This window comes from Rutidosis leptorrhynchoides, chromosome 4 (genome assembly GCF_046630445.1).
Source record: "Rutidosis leptorrhynchoides isolate AG116_Rl617_1_P2 chromosome 4, CSIRO_AGI_Rlap_v1, whole genome shotgun sequence".
NCBI lineage: Eukaryota > Viridiplantae > Streptophyta > Magnoliopsida > Asterales > Asteraceae > Rutidosis > Rutidosis leptorrhynchoides.
In genome coordinates, this window is record NC_092336.1 from 77,509,742 (window position 1) to 77,530,698 (window position 20,957).

Here is a 20,957-nt window from a genome sequence, read left to right on the forward strand (position 1 = left end):
TATGTAAATTAGGAATAGCTAATGATATATCATCCATAACTTCAACAAATAAACCCATAATATATCATCTAATATCTAGTAGAATTACTCCAACAGTTTCACAATAATGTAAATCTAGATAGTATCACATACCACCAACAGAAATTAATAAATGGCCAACTATGACCCACACTAAACTTGCAGCAACAACAATGTCCCTTATCATCATAAAAGTAGTAACAGAGACCCACATCTTCAATATAATGCCTCAAATGACCCCAAACCCAATTGCAACAGCCATATTGACCCATAAGATAACATAAACGACCCACATCAAATCTGAATTGACCCACCATATCACAACAGCAGTGCTGAAAAATGTATTTGCAGAACTGCTACACTTCAAGATTGAAGCAGTAATTTGGAACCAAAATACTTGACATTGTTGTGAAGTTATTAAGAAGAACTCACCCTTTAGTTTGTTGTGGTACAGTATCAGGAAGAGAACGATTACAACAACAACCGCTGAAGAGAACAAACTTGATCTGACATAGTATGAGTTTAACCAGAAGAGAGCATCCCCGCGCCTAAATGTCAATGTACCATTAATCACATCCGCCATATCATGAGTCCTACCTACGTTAGTTATAGTCACTTGAAACTTCGCTCCCACAATAACTATTATCTGTGACGTAAATACATAAAATCATCATAAATATAAACTATAGTTAATCACACGTGACAAACGTGTCACTAAATAATAATCAGACATGCACATCATTTTCTACCTTAGTATTCATTAAAGATAATTAGTAATTTAAGTGACTGTTGACATTCATTGTGCAACTTAACCATTTTCTACCTAACAGAGGAAATAAGAACATGAAACAATAAAAAAATGAACCTATAAAATATTAGTGAATCGGAACACTTACGTCTTAATGAAGAGTCGGTGATAAACATAAAAAAAAAATGGTCCTACAGATGAAGAGAAGAGTAAACTACCATCACACATCATTGATTTTTCCTCATGGGCTTAAGTTCTTTTAGCACCTTAGACTCACAGATAACAACATTCTTTCGGCAATCTCTGCAAAATCTCTTGCTATCAAACCTGTAAAATAAAGATCACACGTCATTGATTTCTTCTCGTGGCATATCAACCTCTTACTCAACAAAACATCACGACTTTACAACCATGGGCTTGAATGATATACAGGGGTAAAATAATTGAATAAAATTTGGGATCGATCTTAACTTACCATCAAGAGGCTTGACGTTCACTCTCTTTGCTTCACCTTTACCCCTTTAGAGTTTAGACCATTTCATATCTACAACACCTAAACATTAAGTTCAAAGAGTTAAAGTTGTCGATATTGTCTTAAAAAAATCTAAGTTCAAAGCATAAACAAAGATGTTTATAGTTATCAAAACTAAACTGCATCAACAACACGATACCTACATTATAATCCATAACTAAGCTGCAACGATCTTTATTTCGGTAATGGTCCAGATTACGATTTTAAAACAATTAAAAAAACTCAAAGCCAGTACTTTTTGCGAGCTCAAAACTTTAAGTGCAAACAGTTAACTCGGACTCTTCATCAGGTTCTTAACAGGCTGCTTTGGGTCATCTTTACACATAAAGATCAGTAACAATATATCTAAATATGTAATTAAAACGACGGGTTCCCTAAAAAATGATTGAACAATCAACTACCCCAATACCAAATATTTGAGCAAAAATAATATCGATAATAATAATTATAACAATCAAATTAAATCAATATCATTATCTGAATCAATCGTATGAGACCTAATTTCAATTTCAGTTAAAAAAAAAGACAGCAAAATCGACATACCCGAGGTTTATGATGTAGCATACGAACATCACTGAAGAACCCTAAACAAATTGAAGAAACTGAAAATTATACATTACCCATAAGCCTTGACTAATAATCTATCAAAATCGATCTTAAAATTAGTTTGCAATAACAAACCGATTAAATCGGTTGGATATAACTTCAACAACATCGTTTGCGAAATTGAATTCAAAAAATACATATACTTGTAATTTTGATCAACCAAAATCAGTGCAAAATATCATGAAAATCGAACCTGGTGAACGAAGTTATGAATATTGATCTCGAATATAAAGTTGTTCTTCCGATGTTTCTATCGATCAAACCTGATGAACGATGTTTGATTCGATTTGCCAATGAAGAACCCAAATTTGATGTTGATTCAATCATAAATTGGAACACGACTGTCTTTCAAACAATTTGGAAAATCAACTGTTGAACCTTGATTGAATTCCAAAACCTCATGAAATCGAGGTTTCAATATTTGATAGGAATCTACTCGGGATCCAATTGTTGCTGTTGAATACGTTATACGTTGGTGAACTGACGGATCTTTTTGTTTTATTTTCTATACGGTATTATTGTTAGTTGAAAGAGGATAGGTATCGTGGTCACTCAACAATTAAATTTGAGGAGAGAGAAAAATGTTGAGTGATCACTTAATCTAATGGTTATTATTGAAAGTTGATTTTTGATCTAATGGACATTTCTTGTTCATTTAATTTTTTTTAAAATGATTAGGAAAAAAGGGCTTTGTTATTATATATAATAATATATAGATATGGAAGATTATACAATGTTTCTTAGTGTGCATGCATGTCCATTTAATATTATCAGAAACTAATAATATATTGAGAAAATAAAACGGAATAATATTTTGAGAAATTAATACATCTTATACGTAGTAATATTTTGATAACTACACGTCTTATTCTTGTTATGTATTAAAGAGGGAATGATACATATATGTATGTATAATACACGTTAGTTACTAAAAAATAAGGATGTCAATAAATTCAACAGATTCAGTTGAACTGTGTTGATATATCTAATCCCTTAACCGGTTCTAGCAAGAAAACTTTTGAGTCATGTGTATATGAGTCTTTTACATGTATGACCAAATGTATATACATACTAGCTTTTAAGAGCCCGTGCGTTGCACGGCGACTCTTAATCAAACAAACTGAAAACGTACATGAAATATCAATTGAGGGTATGATAAAGAGTATGAAAAGTATTCATGTAGATGAAATAAACATAATATGGTTAAGTTTTTGTTTTACACAAATCACAAAGATTAAAACTACTGATTCCACCATTAGCAAAATACAAAACAAATGAGGAAAAGTAGTATGGACTCAAAGTGTGATCTTAAAGCAAAGGTTTTCGAGGCTTTACAGGCAAGAAGCCGATAAGGATATTTCTATCCTCAACTGAATACAAAGGAATGGCAGCAGCCGGGATTTTAACTGAAATTGGTGTAGGAACTTATTTGGAAGGGAATGCACGGAGCTCAAAGAAATTACTAACATGATTAATTCGTTGGATTGTTGTAACATGGAAGAAGATAAATGGATTTGGAAGCTGCCCGATAAGCAAGTTTTCACGAAGAAGGATATTACAATTCTCCTCGATGCCAAGTTTCAGGAACATCAAGCGAATAGCCCAGAAACATGTTGTAACTATCATGTACCGAAAAAACTATAGATCTTTATTTGGCACGCTAAAATTCAAAGATTACCGGTTTGAATCGATTTGGATAAACGGAGAATAGATGCTGATTTGGTAAGATGTCCACTTTGTAATGAAAATGAAGAGTCGGCTGAACAAAGTTTGTGGGAGTGCAAAGATGCAAAGGATGCGTGGGATAGATTATACGAATGGTGCAATTATGGTAACATCTAGAATCGCACGTTCTGGAAAAAATTTCAATACAATTATGCGGATTACATGGGCTGTAAACTCTACACACGATCTTCTAATTATGTGTGATTAGAATCTTATCCATAAATAACAAACAAAAAATTTGAAACTCGTGATAACTATAACATAATTCCCTATAAACTTTGCATTATCTTTATTTTCACAAATAAATCGATCAACAATTTTTGTTGCATATTATTATAAATCGATATTTAATACAAACATCGACAATCATTTCTTTTTAGTAATCCAATCAAACAAAAATCCCAAAATCCCCTTATACATTCAACTTAGCATATATTAAAGATGATCTGCTTGAGCCGGTGGCATCCATTCTTCAATACTAATGTGACAATATTACAACAAAATATATACCAAAAAGAGATACATAAAACATAGCTGCAGTAGCAGCTGCAATGTCAACCATAGACTGACTGATATGCCTAAATGGCAGTTTAGCAAAGCAATATCTTTTCACAAAAAAACATGACCCGAAAGTTACTTTCACAGCCTGCAAAGTCAGCCTATATTGATTACATATTTACCTCTATTTTTAGTTAGTAGTAGGAAGTAGGATAAAACCAACAATGCCATCAAAATTGTAAATTTTTCTTATCATAGGCAAACTCTATTGTACCTGAATAGTGATGAAGATATGGAGTTCCAACAGAATCACTAAACTTGACACTTTTACTCATTATCAAACATTTTTAAGAACAATCAGATCTAACGAATTTGACTTGTTTCTTTTCAAGTCAAATTATAAAGCTTGACAAAATGAATATAAAAGCAAACTGACCCATTAGTATACAAATGGATCAATAGTAAAAAGCAATAATATATTACGAACATATTCAGAGAAAAATAAAGTTGAAAGAATCATACCATAACCGACCAACAACGGCTCAGGCGACGGTGGTTACAGAGGTGACGAAGTGATGCAGACCAACACTCAATTCTTAGGAATTTGTGAAAAATATAGGTTTTATATAAATCGTGTCAACGGCTCAGCGAATCAAAAATCGATTTTGAGAAATCGTTAACTCTAACCGGCGATGAACACCAGCAGATACAATTTGTTCCACAATGCTGCACAAACAATCGATGACATTTCACGATTTTTTCGATGGAAGAAAAATGGGTTGAATATGAAAATAACAAAAATCGCTCCATGAGGAAGTAATCGTAATCGGTGGTGGAGCAGAGAAAATTAGGGCAACAAATGAGTTCAAATTCATAACCCTAATTGAGAATCATATATTTTTTTTTTATAAATGATGAAATTGGGAACCCTAATTGAGTAACAGGAATTGTAAGAATGTAAGAGAAAGAGATACACCTTTTTTATTTTAATAGAACAGTTACAATTTGCAATCGATTACATCTCACGATTGTTCCGATTCAAGAGAATAGAGGAAGAAATAATGTTGAATCTGAAAATAAAAACAATCTGTCCAAGGTAACCGGTGGTGGGGCAGAGAAAAATAAGGCAACGGTTATTCAATTGGGATGGACACGTGTAATTTTGTCATATTAATTAACATTAATCTTGATTAAATAGATAAGTAGGACACGTGGCTATGTAATTAGCAGGATAATCACATGCTTTATGTGATGCAGAGATAAAAGACTCATATAAATGTATTACATGTATATGAGTCTTTTATGACCAAATTTAATTTAATGTATATATATATACATATATATATATATATATATATATATATATATATATATATATATATATATATATATATATATATATATATATATATATATATATTCTTATCCATTTAAACTTAAAGCACCTATTTATATTCATACCCGCTCAATGCATAATGAAAGAAACCATACTCACTATAAGCAAAGTCTGTAATACTGAGTCTCAAAAAAAATTTGAACTATTTATATGGATTCATTTAACCTTTGACGATTCCCGACCATTCACGAACAATTAACTGTAAATAGATATGTGTGTGTGTGTATATATATATATATATATATATATATATATATATATATATATATATATGAATAATAATTGGAAATATAATTTGAAATATTATATGTTGTTGTTATCAAAATTAATTATGTAAAATAAAATAAAAATATGATATTATGATAATTATTATTTAAAACACATCTATATATAAATAAAGAATATTAAAAATAATTATTTAATAATTGTAATACTTGTTGGACGTTTCGATTATTATTTAGAGAAGTTTAATTCGAACTTATATGATTTTAAGATAAACGGTTATCCGAAAATGAGTTCTATAAATTTTAGGCTTACTAAAAATGTATTTAGGATCTAGTTATTTATTTTTAACACTTTTTATATTTTTTCAATAATTGAGAGGGACAGTTGATGTAATTTTTATATAATAAATTAATGATCGAATTGTATACCATAATGACCAGAATAATTAAATATATCTAATTTAAAAATTTGGGATTTTTTCGAAGACTTTTATCCGTCACTGATTTATCAACGGAGTACGATGTCCAGTCCGTGAAAAATTGTCGGTAGTATACCAACAATTAAATATCACGAGAATGTTAAAGTATTACTGTTTTTGCTTTTGGATGTCTCCACCATCTCATTTATACATATATGCATATATATGTTTGAGATATATGCATACTTACATCTACACGAACTAACAAACATCCATCATTTGTATCCCTTTCTTCTTCCTCACACCGCCACCATTTCTTCTCCACCGGCACCACCATAATCCACCACAGTCAACCGCCACCAAGAAACTCACTCACTCACTCTCTTTCTTCTCTCTCTTGATTCCGTTTGAAAACAATCACAAAGGACCACCATCATAGCCATCAATGATCACCCATGATCACCATAAACCACCACCCATGACCACCCAACACCACCGAATACTACCATAACAACCACCATCATTTCCAATCACCTTCTACCATCATTAAACACAAAAAAAAACCACTTTATTTTTCTGTTATTGTTCTTGCCGCTGCTGTTGGGTTTTGTTACCGGAAAACCACCCTCAACCACGGTTCCACCATCAAAACTGCACCATCCTTCTTCCTGTTTTTGCAGCTGCAACCATACACTACCACCTGCAATCATCTCTTTCTCTCTCTTCCTTCTCTCTTGTTTTTCTCCTTCGTGACCCACCTGCAACAAACCTGCTATTGCTGCATCTTTGTTCTTCGGTTTCTGTTAAAAGACAGCCCCAAAACCACCACTAAAACGGCCACCTAGCTACTGTACTTTTTCTGTTAATGTTACTGTAATGAGGAAGAGGGTACTACAGTGACGATGGCAAAAGATTACGTGATTCGTGTAGAGGGGTACACGCCCAACGTAGTTTGATAATGGGATTACACGTTTCGCGTATACAATTACACGATTCGCGTAGGTTTTATAATTTTTTTTTCTTTTTTCACTTTTCCTGTTGCAACGAAGAAGGAGTTATAGTGAGATTGATGATGGACGATCACATAATGGAGGAGATGAGGAGTAATGAAAACGATTATGGTTATGATTAAGATAGTGATGATGAATAATGATGATGTTTAGGATAATGTTACAGTAGTGTTAATCGAATGAAGATAATAGGCGAGTTTAGGTGATGAAGATGAAACGAGTTCCTTGTCTGCCACTATGATTTTTAATTTATTCGTTTAACCCTACAGATGTTATTCGATTATGCACCAGTCACGATTTATTTTAATTACTGGATCAAGGATTACTTAACAAGTTGGGCCGTGATTGGTTTTTACATTGGGCTGGATATTCACTGTTGGGCCATGATCTATTTTCAGATGTGCTGAATGGTTTACGGGTTAAGTAAATTAAATTCGTACCATAGATTAGAAAAACAGAGATGGAGGAGTGGTGTGGGGTGTAGCCAGATGAGCGAGTGTCACGGGTTCAATCCCTGCTGGTGACATTTTAATTTTTAAAGCTTGTTTTGAGGTAGTTTTTCATTACCAAAAATTATTATTATTATTATTATTATTATTATTATTATTATTATTATTATTATTATTATTGTTGTTGTTGTTGTTATTATTAATTATTGATATTATTACTTGTATTATAATTATTATTATTATAATTACTAAGTATTAGTTATCATTTATTATTACAATTATGATTATTATGATTATGATTATTATTATTATTATTATGATTATTATTATTATTATTATTAAGTATTTAGTATTATTATATTTATTATCATTCTTATTATTATCATTATAATATTATTAATAACATTATTATCATCATTATTAGTATTGTTATTATTAAAAATTATTATTTTTACAACTATGTCATTATTATTATTATTATTATTATTATTATTATTATTATTATTATTATTATTATTATTATTATTATTATTATTATTATTATTATCATTATCATTATCATTTTTACTACTAGTATCATTAATATCATTATTACAACTATGTTATTTAAAGAATTATTTTTAGTAAAATTATCATTTTTATTAAAGATATTATTAAAATTATCATTATAAAAGTTAACATTTTATTTTTACTATTATTACTATCATTATTATTATCATCATTAATAGAATCATTAATATTATTATCATTATCATTATTATTATTTTCAAACCTAATTATTATTATTATTATTATTATTATTATTATTATTATTATTATTATTATTATTATTATTATTATTATTTTATTATTATTATTATTTTTACAAACAAAAGATATTTATATAAAAATATATATTACATATATCGTAAGTATACTAATATTAGATTTTTAATATATTAACTAATATAATATTATTAATCTCACATTTACTAAAGTATACATATCATATAAGTATTATAACAAATAATAAGTATTAATATAATAATATATAAGGATATTAATCTATATATATTATAAAATATATATAAACTTAGTTGATTAATATTACAATGTGTTAATATATATACTTGATATAGGTTCGTGAATCCGAGGCCAACCTTGCATTGTTCAGTTCAGTCGTATGCATATTTTTACTACAAAATATCGTAATGTGAGTTTTCATTTGCTCCCTTTTTAAATGCTTTTGCAGTATATATTTTTGGGACTGAGAATACATGCGATTTTATAAATATTTGACGAAATAGACACAAGTAATTGAAACTACATTCTATGGTTGGATTATCGAATCGAATATACCCCTTTTTAGTCTGGTAATCTAAGAATTAGGGAACAGACACCCTAATTGACGCGAATCCTAAAAATAGATCTATCGGGCCCAACGAGCCCCATCCAAAGTATCGGATGCTTTAGTACTTCGAATTTATCATGTCCGAAGGATGTCCCGGAATGATGGGGATATTCTATATGCATCTTGTTAAGGTCGATTACCAGGTGTTCACTATATGAATGATTTTTATCTCTATGTATGGGATGTATATTTATGAGAAATGGAAATGAAAATCTTGTGGTCTATTAAAATTATGGAAATGATTGATTACGATAAACCTATGAACTCACCAACCTTTTGGTTGACACTTTAAAGCATGTTTATTCTCAGGTATGAAAGAAATCTTCCGCTGTGTATTTGTTTATTATAAAGATATTACATGGAGTCGTTCATGGCATATTTAGGACAGTACCTTGCAATGAAACCAAATGTTGATGACTTCGTCCAGGTGAATTAGGACGGGTCTCTACAGTTGGTATCAGAGCGGTGGTCTTAGCGAACCAGGTCTTGCATTAGTGAGTCTGATTGATAGTCGTTAGAATGCATTAGCAAGTCTGGACTTCGACCTTAGCTGCATATTATAAGTTTTGCTTATCATTCCTAGTGGAAAATTTCCTGCTTATCATTCCTAAGTCTAGAAACGTCTTCCTGCACTTATTGTGTAGATAGTGTATAGATAAATTCATATCTTAGTATATCTGTTACTATAATTTTGTCTGACAGCTTTCGAAGATTCCTCCGTAACTTATGGGATTTTGGTATTGTATATACATATGTAAATTATGTATTGAAGTATACCAAACTAAATGCTATAATCTATTTCCTATCAATACTACTTTATCTGACCGTGCAAGATGAAACTCGCTACTAGTTCAAGTTCCTCATATTCCGACAGCTATTCTGATATGGATTTCCACTCAAATTCCGAAAACAATGTAACCGGAATGGACCAACCAATCAGCCATCATCAATTCTGGATGAATTGGGGATGGGTCCGTAGCCTACTTAATCATTGGAGACAAGAAGAAGGTGATCCCTTCCATTCACCACATTCCCCTCTCGGCGAAGAAGCTGAAGCACTTACCGGCGAACCTGTTCGTAATACTATTTTCTCTCTCATTTCCAAAGTATCTCGACACGACTATATATTACCTCAAATTCTAGATCTTATTCATCCGCTCGTCCCAATCGATAATCATCCCAGAATAATAGAAGAAGTCAACGAACTTCGCGCTCGAGTAATCAATTTGGAGAATATGGTGCAAAACTTACCAGCTTCAACAACATCACCAGCACCAGTAGTACCACCAACAACCCAAGTTTCAGCATCACATGCCTCAACATCGCAATCTATACCTCGAGCATAATCTTCGTTCTACATCTTGTTCTACATCGGTTATCTTCGTTCTTCATGATGATTATGTAATCTCTAATGTTTTAGAGATTATGTATTCTAGTTCTAACGATAAATCAAATGAGATTAATATCATATTAACTCGTTAAATCCATGATTACATCCGAAGAAAATATATATGTACATATGTTTTCATAAAGATTGTAATTAAAAATTCTTTTGTACAAACTGTTAATGGTGAAACTATTGTAACGGGTAGGTATTACCCGAGGAATATTTAGATTTCACATTAATAAGTTACACTGTACATTCTTCGAATCTGATTCAACAGTCATTTACTATCCTACTTACATCTACAGATATACGTATCCTTTCACCGCAGAATAACCATTTTCATTCAAATTTCATATTTGGATTATGACCTATCAGAATCCAACAAGTGGCATAATGAAGAAAACATTTGACGAAATAAAATTTGTTAGAAACAAACAAATTAAATATGAGAAATTTTGTTAAGAATCCACGCTAACAAAATTCAAGCTAATTGTTCCTAGCTAACTGTTAATTCCCTATTACATTTTAATTATCGCAATTTAATTATCACAATTTAATTATCGTAATTTATTTATCGCAATTTTAATTCTCGCAATTTTATTTATCGTCATTTAAATTCTGTTATTTATTTTATGCACTTTAATTATCGTCGTATAAATCGGGACACATATACAATGTTTTGACATATCATATCGACGTCATCTATATATATTATTTGGAATAACCATAGACACTCTATATGCGGTAATGCTCGAGTTAACTATACAGGGTTGAGGTTGATTCTTAAATAATATATATACTTTGAGTTGTGATCGAGTCTGGGACTTGTATACAATGGGTCACGACACGTATTAATTAATTCGAATATTATATATTAAACTATATATGAATTATTGAATTACTAACTGTGGACTACTAACTGTGGACTACCAACATTGAACAATTAAAATAAATTAAAATATTGATTATAACATATGAAACTAAACATTTCTTCAAGTTCGGCACTTGATTTCATCTTGAACCTCATTTGCATCTTGACGATTACAATCTGCGTTCAAACCTTTCATGATTCTTGAAAACACCTCAATCTAGAGTCTGAACCAACCGCATTTCATCTACGGAAGGAAAGATTTATGCATATAGTTATGCACCTGAAAAACTCTCGAAAACTGAGTAAACGTTTAACACATAGCTGTGCTAATTCCTTTAGCGTTATTATTACAGAAAATAACTTTACAATTCCTGTTCGAGATAGCCAGTTTTGTCACAGCTCTAGCAAGTCAACTTCGACTTTTAATTTAAAATCAACCTTATTATAACTTGATATATACGCGTGCTCTTTTATTGTTACCGGGGAACCTTTTATATTCCATCATATTACCAGGAGACGTACCAGCAACCTCGTTGCTCTTTGGCTTATATCTCTCCAAAAAATCACTATATTTATCTATTGAAGTCTTATCATGAACTCATCGGCATATTGTAACGATAATTACCATACCAAATACCGGGAGGCATCAATCGATAATCTCGAATTTCTCAGCGATTCTACGACAACAATTATATATATATATATATATATATATATATATATATATATATATATATATATATATATATATATATATATATATATATATATATATATATATATATAACTTCTATCTCCTAGATTTACGAACTTCAATTCTGAATTTCTGAAAAGCACTTTAGCCTATGAATCAGTTCTCTGAGATTTGAAAAAGCTGATGAAGCAGTGAAAACTGAAGACGGCCTTAACAGTCAAAAGTTTGATAATAAAAAAAGTGACATACTGAAAAAGTTCAAAAATTTTGATACTGGAAAACAGATTGAGCAAACCATGAAGGAGACTCTGAACAAATCACAAGGATTAAACTTGTACATAAAGAATCCTGATAATTCTATTTCTGATGAAATCTTTAGCGAATACCTTACTCCTTAATCGCTCTAAATCATCGTGAATGAATTTCTTCATCACAATTTGATTCTAAAATTTTAAGATATTATCATATCTTTCATTATAAATATCCTCGATATTTCTGAAGATATTTTCATAACTATTCATATCTGAAATCATCTATCTCCTCGCGTTATCTGTATTACATCAGAAAGGAAACTGTTTTAGTTTCTAAATTCTGAAAATTCGAATTTAAAATATGAATGTTTTAGAAGAAGTGTTGGGAACTGAAGCATGAGTTAGTTTAATATAATGACACTTGATCAACGTGATTATATTACAGTAAGTCATGCTGAGTTTCTAATGGAACGTGATGATTCACAGATCATAACGTCATCATGTGCCATATTACACGACTCTTACATTCTACCTAATCCCCAAACATATCGAGAACATATCTTCTTGATAATTCTACCTTTTCTCTTGAATTCTGGTAATTCAACCAATCAAGATCGTACTATTACAATTCCTCTCTTGGAACGTTAGCTATGTTCATTTCGAATTTCATATCTATGAATTCTGGACCATTATTCGCTTGGCTAAAAGTCGGGAAGAGAAAACAAAAGTATGGAACTCCAAAATATAAAGGAAATGAAGAGGGTGGATTTATAGTGAAATATCCGACAGAGAAATCAAAACAGATTATCGCATTTAACCAAAGAAGATCCTAATTTCCTTAGTTATCGAAAAACCGAATCTAATTACGGAGATTTCCTCTAAGATCCCTTAAATTCCGGAATTCAACCATGACTAGTCAAAAGTTATGATGAAACATGTGTTTCTCATTTCACTATTTAGTGATAGCTTCATTCGTAATATTCGAGTAATCGAATTATTTTATCCGTATTACTCAATGATGATAAAACTATATTTATCAACTCATATTCATCATGAAAACATTTTTATTGTTAGCCATGATGACCTCACTCAAATTTCGGGACGAAATTTCTTTAACGGGTAGGTACTGTGACGACCCGAAAATTTCTGACCAAATTTAAACATAATCTTTATTTGATTTCGACACGATAAGCAAAGTCTGTAATACTGAGTCTCAAAAAATTTTTGAACTATTTATATGGATTCATTTAACCTTTGACGATTCCCGACGATTCACGAACAATTAACTGTAAATAGATATGTGTATATATATATATATATATATATATATATATATATGTGTGTGTGTGTGTGTGTGTGTGTGTGTGTGTGATGTGTGCAGAGGAGGTGTACGAAATACTATTATTTTTTATACTAAATACGGTGAAATATGATACAAGTTTTATTTATTTATATAGAATGAGATATACCTAAACCTTGCTACAACACTTATAGGCAGTGTACCTAATCGTAGAGTAGTGTAGTTTTTAGTAAGTCCGGTTCATTCCACAGGGATCTAGTTGAGTTTAATGCTATATTTTTAACAACTATATTTATATAAAATATATATAATTATATATAGTAATATTATTATAAAATGGGGTTTTTACCGTTTAATGACCCGTTTGTCAATTTTAAATAAAGTGTAAAGATAAATGATGATAATATAAATGATAGAATTTAAATTGCGATAAAGTAAATTGCAGTAATTAAAATGACAGTAAATAAATGTACGATGAAATATGAAATAAAAGTATTATGCTTATTTAAACTTCCGTAATCATGATGTTTGACGTTTTGATTTTAATTTATTACCCTGGATTAATTGTCCTTTGTCCTGGATTATTTGATACCTATTTGGTTTTTGTCCATAATAGTCCATCGGTCATAATTATAAAATGCTCGTCAAATTAACCTTATTCCCGAAGTTAAATATTCCAACTAATTAGGGATTCGAACTGTAACAAGGTTTTAATACTTTGTTTAATGATTACACCAGGTTATCGACTGCGTGTAATCCAAGGTTTTATTACTTTGTTAACAATTACACCAATTATCCTTGTATGTAATCCACCCCTGTTTTAATAAGATATAAACATTAATTTACCCACTTGATCAGTTTGAATAATCAATTTCCCAACCCGAATAATTAATTAAATGATCGTAAAAGATGCCGTATAAACGTCACTAAATAGGAGATGCATAATCATTTAATAATTATTAGATTAACTAATTTGAAGATAGGTTCGATAGATTCTAATGAGTTGTCATTCGATTAGACAATACCCCCCATCTATTAATAGTTCATAGTCCAATGTCCACAAGTGTCGGTCTTTTGTCCAAACCTGAACTATGGTACAAAATCCAATAACCCCGTCTTAAATATTTAGTCCAACATCACGATTACTTCGGCTCAAATAAGCATAATAATAACTTAGTTACAAGACATTAATTTAAAAAGGAAGAACATAGCTTAAAGTGGTGATTAATCGCGTAGCGTTACACGGACAGAGTTTCGACTTAAAACCCGTAAAACATTTCTTACAATAACTCAACTAAACCATAACTTTATTATTAAAATTAACTTAAATTAAAATTATAATATAAATATATATTTCATTGATGAAGGAAAAGAAAAAGATGTGTAGAATTCGAGCAGAATGTGTGAGCTTTTATATGCCCACTTTGAACTGTACAGCTCCGCGAGTGCGGAGCTTCGGATTCCAGCTCACCAAATTGGGTTAAACGTGGGCTGCTGAATATTATAATATATAATATAATAATATATAATTTTATATAATTATATATATATTATAGTATATTCTTGTGCATAGTTGACTTGTAATTTTAGCTCCGTTGAGTCGTACGTTGATACTCGGTTTATGTCTCGGTTTCGAATTTTCGAACGTCGTTTCGTACGCGTAGATATCTTGTACTTTGCGTTCCGCGACTTGTACACTTGTCAATATTTAGATGTTAATTATCAATAATTGGAACCACTTGGATTGTAACTTGTACATTTGAGCTTTTTGGTCATTTGCGTCTTCAAATCGTCGTTTTTGTCTTTTGTCTTCGCACTTATTTATTTAAACGAATATTACTTGGAAATAGAACAATTGCAACTAAAAACTTTACATATTGGAAGGATATTGCTATGAAATATATGTTCCTTTTTACCATTATCAAATATCCCCACACTTGAACGTTGCTTGTCCTCAAGCAATACAGAACTTGAAATTAAATCACACTTCACTCTAATCACTTTTTTTTTATTCTCACACTTTATACATCAGTGATTTTAATACAGCGGTATAAACAATGATAGTAACGATATGGTTTACAGTCCCACATGACTATGAAAATTTAGATCCTTTAAGGAAATTGGATCTTTATGAAAACATTTGATCTTTTGAAAATTCATTCTAGCTTTTACCCTAGATAAGTTTTCCGGAATAACCCTTCACCGGTGTTTACAAAATATTTTTGTGGGTTTTGTGGGTTTCAGATTTAAAAATTTTAGCTCAAAACTTATGGTTTTGTGTCACCCACTTGCTAATCCTTGTATTAGGAAATCAACACGTCCAGTATACTTGCTCCATATATTACCTTTCGGTAAACTACCGTCCGGTTGTAAAGGAAAGCGATGAACAAGCAACTGTTAAGGCAATGTATAATGACATGCAGATGTTCATGGTCCACAACGTGTCGGATGAAATTACTATCCTTTGTAGGAGAAATAGTAAAGATCACCCTATAATTTTTTCGGTCTGGCACAAGGTCCTGTCTTCGACCATGCTATGCAACCACCGTTCTTATGGTTGACACCCGATTTGGTTCAGGTGTCCTAATGAATTCTGGTGAATTCTCAGGATTTTACGTTCAATGGTAATGAACGCATTGAAAATAGGTTTTTCAGAAAACAAATCGGTTTTAATTTGATCACAATATTTTCTCGTTCAAGCTCGAGTTTAGATATCATCGAATTCCATGAGTTTGTAATTCTCAATCTTTAAGGTCAATCTCAAGGATTGAGTAATATCAGGCTTAAAAGCTGATTTTTAATCTTTAAGGAGATTATCCTTTCTGAGGGTCTGATTCATTAGTCTTATCAAGCTAATTTGCACGGCGCCCTCCCCATTTTACGAGACAGATCCTCTCATGGTTAGGATAATTCTGACCACATGGTGACCCTGTTTGATGCTGAGGTCCGTGGATTTCTTGCTAATTTTAGAGATGACTTTTCTAGATTTTTCGTCAACCTACAGCTGGTCTGAACGACAACTTCCTGACCTAAATCAAGAAGCGCGTGTCTTTTTCAGAAGACTCTACTTCATATAATGATGGAACTGATTCATTGTGTAGATCCATCTTTCTTTCGAATATATTACAATAAACCGGGTAAAACTGATTAGTTAATCCAAAGCAAAATTACCTGCAATAATCTTGTACAAATATGTGATATATGTTTTGAAGAACTTGGTAAATTCTTCCCACACTTAGCTTTTATTTATTCTTTTCTTTACCTTTTTATTCTCCTTTATTCCATTTTAAATGAATTCAAGCGTTTTGGGTTGTTTCTCCATTTATGTTCTCTCCGAGGTAACAATAATTTCGGTATTATAACCTAGTTTTATCGTTCATAAATATATATAAACATGATTTTGAATTCATTTAGTTGAAATTTTTTTCAAATTTTCACAAAATTTGGCAATTAAACTAGGTGTAAACCCGAGAGAATTTATAACCCTTCCCCACACTTGAGATCTTGCAATGCCCTCATTTGCAAGAAATCAGTAAAAATTTAAATTCATGAGGGTGATTAGTCTAGAAAAATGATTAAAAATAGTTAGTTTGCAAACATATTGTTTTATATCACATTTGATATTTTACGTCTTGTCGTTAGAATTAGTAGCTTTTGCTGAACTTAATGTCAGTCTTTGAAAGTGCGCTGTTTTACCCTGTTTTGTACATAAGATAAACTACAAATGTATATATATATTTTTTTATAAAACCTTTATTTATTAAAACAATTTAAATGAATAATTAAAAATTGTCGTTTTAAAGCGAGTGTTTTAAAAACAAAGATTTTCGGGTTTTTTAATTTTTAATTTTTAATTTTTTATTTTTTTTTTGCATACTTTGGATCAGTAATATTAAAAATAATGATAACAAAATTTTTCGCCCCGTCTTTGGGTAAAGCAATTTCGATTCTATGATCTAGTCTTTAACTCACGACAAATTTTAGAAATCAATTTTTAAACTTAATGAAATAAAGTAAATTTTATTTTTAAATTCACACAAAACTTAAATTTAAAAAGCATATTAATTTCATACAAAACCTATAAAACAAAAATTCAGAATGGAGGGAGAAAACTAGTTCTTTAGTGTCTGCTAGTGGAAAAGACCAATCGGATTCCATTCTTGGAACTACACGAGAACAGAACAACTAACTCTAGACAACGTTTTCTTTTTAGAACATTTGAATCTCCCCACACTTAGGTAGCTGTGGTGTCGAATTTGTGATTAACTTCATTGTCAATTTCTTTTGGACCATAATCAACTTGCATATCTGTGACTTTTGCTTTAAGCCATTGGTCAGATTCCTGTGTAATATTCACAAATTCAACCAGTTTTGCCTTTTCTTTAGGCGATAGATTGGATACTAACCGGTTACATAACGTAAAGTTCCCTTTGGTTCTTGCATCGCGAATCCATTTAATAAGTTTCTTCATTGAACTGTTAATAACTTGATCATTTAGTTTTGTATCAACAACGGGGTTCTTTGTTATCAAGTCATCATTAGGTGTTACTTCATTTTCCCCAGACTTAGGCGTTTTGTTATTGTTAAGCACTACCGTTGGAGTTGGTAAAACAACATGGTTCTTACCAATCGTTTTTGTTGGTTCAACGGTTTTGGTTGGTGGAGATTTAGACTTTTGACTCACAAAGGTGATCGATTTTTCATTATTACTAAGTGTCATTCTACCCTCTCTTACATCAAATAACTCCCCGGTGGACGCTAAGAATGGTCGACCTAAAATTAGAGGAACGTTTGAGTCCTCTTCTATGTCAATGACAATAAATTTGACTAGAAAGGTTAAATTACCTACTTGAATGGGTAGGTTGTCAGCAATTCCAACTGGGTGCTTAATGGTTTGATCAAAGAGTCGAACACTCATTTTCGTTGGACTTAACTCACCTACTCCTAATCTTTTATTTAATGAAAGAGGCATAACACTTACACTCGCACCTAAATCTGCTAGTGTATCATACATGACACAATCACTAAGTAGACAAGGAACAATAAATTCACCCGGATCACCCAACCTGGGTGGAGGTTTCGGTGGAACTGTCTTTATCGGGTTTACTTTTACGGTTTTTGTTTCTTGCACTTTCTTATTCTTCTTCTTCTTTCCAGAGGTATCACAAACTTTATTACCTATTACTTGTTCATACTCAACTCCTTTTCTTGGAAATGGGATGGGTGGTCTGTAGGGTGCCACCACTGGTTTTACATACTCGGGTGGTGGTGGTGGTGTTGTAACTTCTTCATTGTTACTTACATCGAAAACCTTCCCATCTTCTGATGCTGGTTTTTCAGAATTCGTTGATACCATATTAACATTCTCATTCCGAGGATTTATTTCAGTATCACTCGGTAGCTTTCCTTGTTCCCTCTCACTCATCATGCTAGCAAGAGTACCTACGTGTTTTTCTAGATTCAAAATGGAAGCTTGTTGAGTTCTTAATGACTGATCAAACCTCTCATTTATTTGGGTTTGAGATGTAATAAATTGTGTTTGAGATTCCATTAGCTTTGTCATAATTTCTTCTAGATTTGACTTTTTCTCTTCGGTTTGTTGTGGTGATTTATACAAGCCAGGTCTTTATTGATTGAAAGTGCTGTTTTGAGTTGGTTGGTTATTCGGACCTTGTTGGTTGTACAAGTTATTGTTGGGTCCATTTGGATTGTAAAGAATGTTTTGATTTCGATTGAAGTTTGGCCTTGGTGATTGATAATTATTTTCCGGCCTTTGGTTCATGTAGGAAACATTCTCACGTTGTTCCATCGTTTGTTCAATGTGACAATCTTTTGTTAAGTGTGGTCCACCGCATTGCTCACAACTGATTTGTATTGTGTGAATATCTTTAGTCATCTTTTCCATTCGTCTCTCGAAAGCATCTATTTTTGCGGAAACGGAATCAAAGTCATGGCTAGAATCGGCTCTAGCCGCTTTAGATGAATGAAAGATATCTTTTTCCTGGTGCCACTCATGTAAGTGGGAGGCTGTGTTATCAATAATTTTATGAGCTTCGGTTGCGGTTTTCTTCATAATGGAACCACCAGCTGCTGTGTCGATGTCTTTTCGTGTAGCAACGTCGCATCCTTGGTAGAATATTTGTACTATTTGATAAGTGTCTAAACCGTGTTGAGGACATCCTCTCAATAACTTTCCAAATCTTGTCCACGCCTCATATAATCTTTCATTTGGCTTTTGCGCGAATGTAACAATTTCTCCTTGAAGTCTTACGCCTTTAGATGCCAGAAAGAATCTTTTAAGAAATTTCTCAACTAAAACATCCCATGTGTCAATCGCTCCTTCAGGTAACGATTCTAACCAATCTTTGGCTTCTCCCTTTAAAGTCCAGGGAAACAACATGAGATAGATCTGTTCATCCTCAACTTCTCTGATTTTGAATAGAGTATAAATCCTATTAAAGGTTAGAAGATGTTTGTTTGGATCTTATTTTGGCGTACCACTATATTGGCATTGGTTAGTTACCATGTGTAGAATTTATCCCTTGATTTCATAATCTGGCGCATTACAATATGGCTTAATAATGGCGTGACCTTGGCCCGTGCGTGTGGCTCTCATTCGGTCTTCCATACTTGGAGGTTCTGTTACTTCCATAATTGAATTTGTTGAATCTTTTTCACTAGAGGATTCTGATTTAACGGTTTCTTCCTCGACAATCTCTGGATGTGTAATTTGTGGTTCTGGAGGAATGATTAGTGGTTCAGGATCTCTGAATTGTCCCTGAATATCCTCCGGGTTCTCAATTGTGAGGTCGGGTTCAAAAAATGAATTATCAGAAATTTGAATTGGAGTACTTGGTCGACTTGATGACGGTTCTAAAGAAAAATCAACGGCGACAATATTGGCTAGATGTCTTGATCGAGTTACAGGTGGTGAACGTATGAAAGGCGGTGAACGTTTTGCTCGGTACATTCACTGAATATCCTGTTAGTTATAAAGATAAAAATTATATAAGTTATCAAATTAATAGACTTTTCTGATTTTGCCCACGTTTCGAATAGCCAATAGATGCAGCAGGTAGCCAGGATCCTTTAAATCGGAAGCCCACAACTCGCCACTAACAAATCCAACTATTACTACGAACCAGAAAATTTTGGATGTCTATCAATTTAACCGCTTAAAATAATTTTTCGTCGAAATTTTGAAGATAAAATCTATGTCCTAAAAACTAGAGCGTCGAGAAATAAGAGGAAGAAAAAGAGTGCGTCGAAAAATAAAAAGTCAAAAAATAATAATAAGAAAGTAAAGCGTTGAAACTTAAAACTCTAAAAACTAAATATTAAAAGTTGCGTCTAAAGGAATTAAAGCTAAAAAGGAATTCTATATCCAAAACGGCAATAACTTAATAGGCACTAAAATCTATTAAATATTAAAGCGATAA

At 31.8% G+C, this 20,957-nt stretch overlaps 1 long non-coding RNA gene and 1 other non-coding gene across 2 annotated transcripts; one reads left to right on the plus strand and one right to left on the minus strand.

The window, feature by feature from the left end:
• Window positions 1-2,438, minus strand: LOC139843408 (uncharacterized). Its single transcript, XR_011757574.1, has 3 exons — window positions 2,098-2,438; window positions 1,842-1,882; window positions 1-664 (listed from the first exon to the last, which is right to left on the minus strand). It is a non-coding gene; the product is annotated as an uncharacterized lncRNA (long non-coding RNA).
• Window positions 2,439-19,679: 17,241 nt separating this feature from the next.
• Window positions 19,680-19,786, plus strand: LOC139846249 (small nucleolar RNA R71). Its single transcript, XR_011758977.1, has one exon. It is a non-coding gene; the product is annotated as a small nucleolar RNA R71 (small nucleolar RNA).
• Window positions 19,787-20,957: the final 1,171 nt, after the last annotated feature.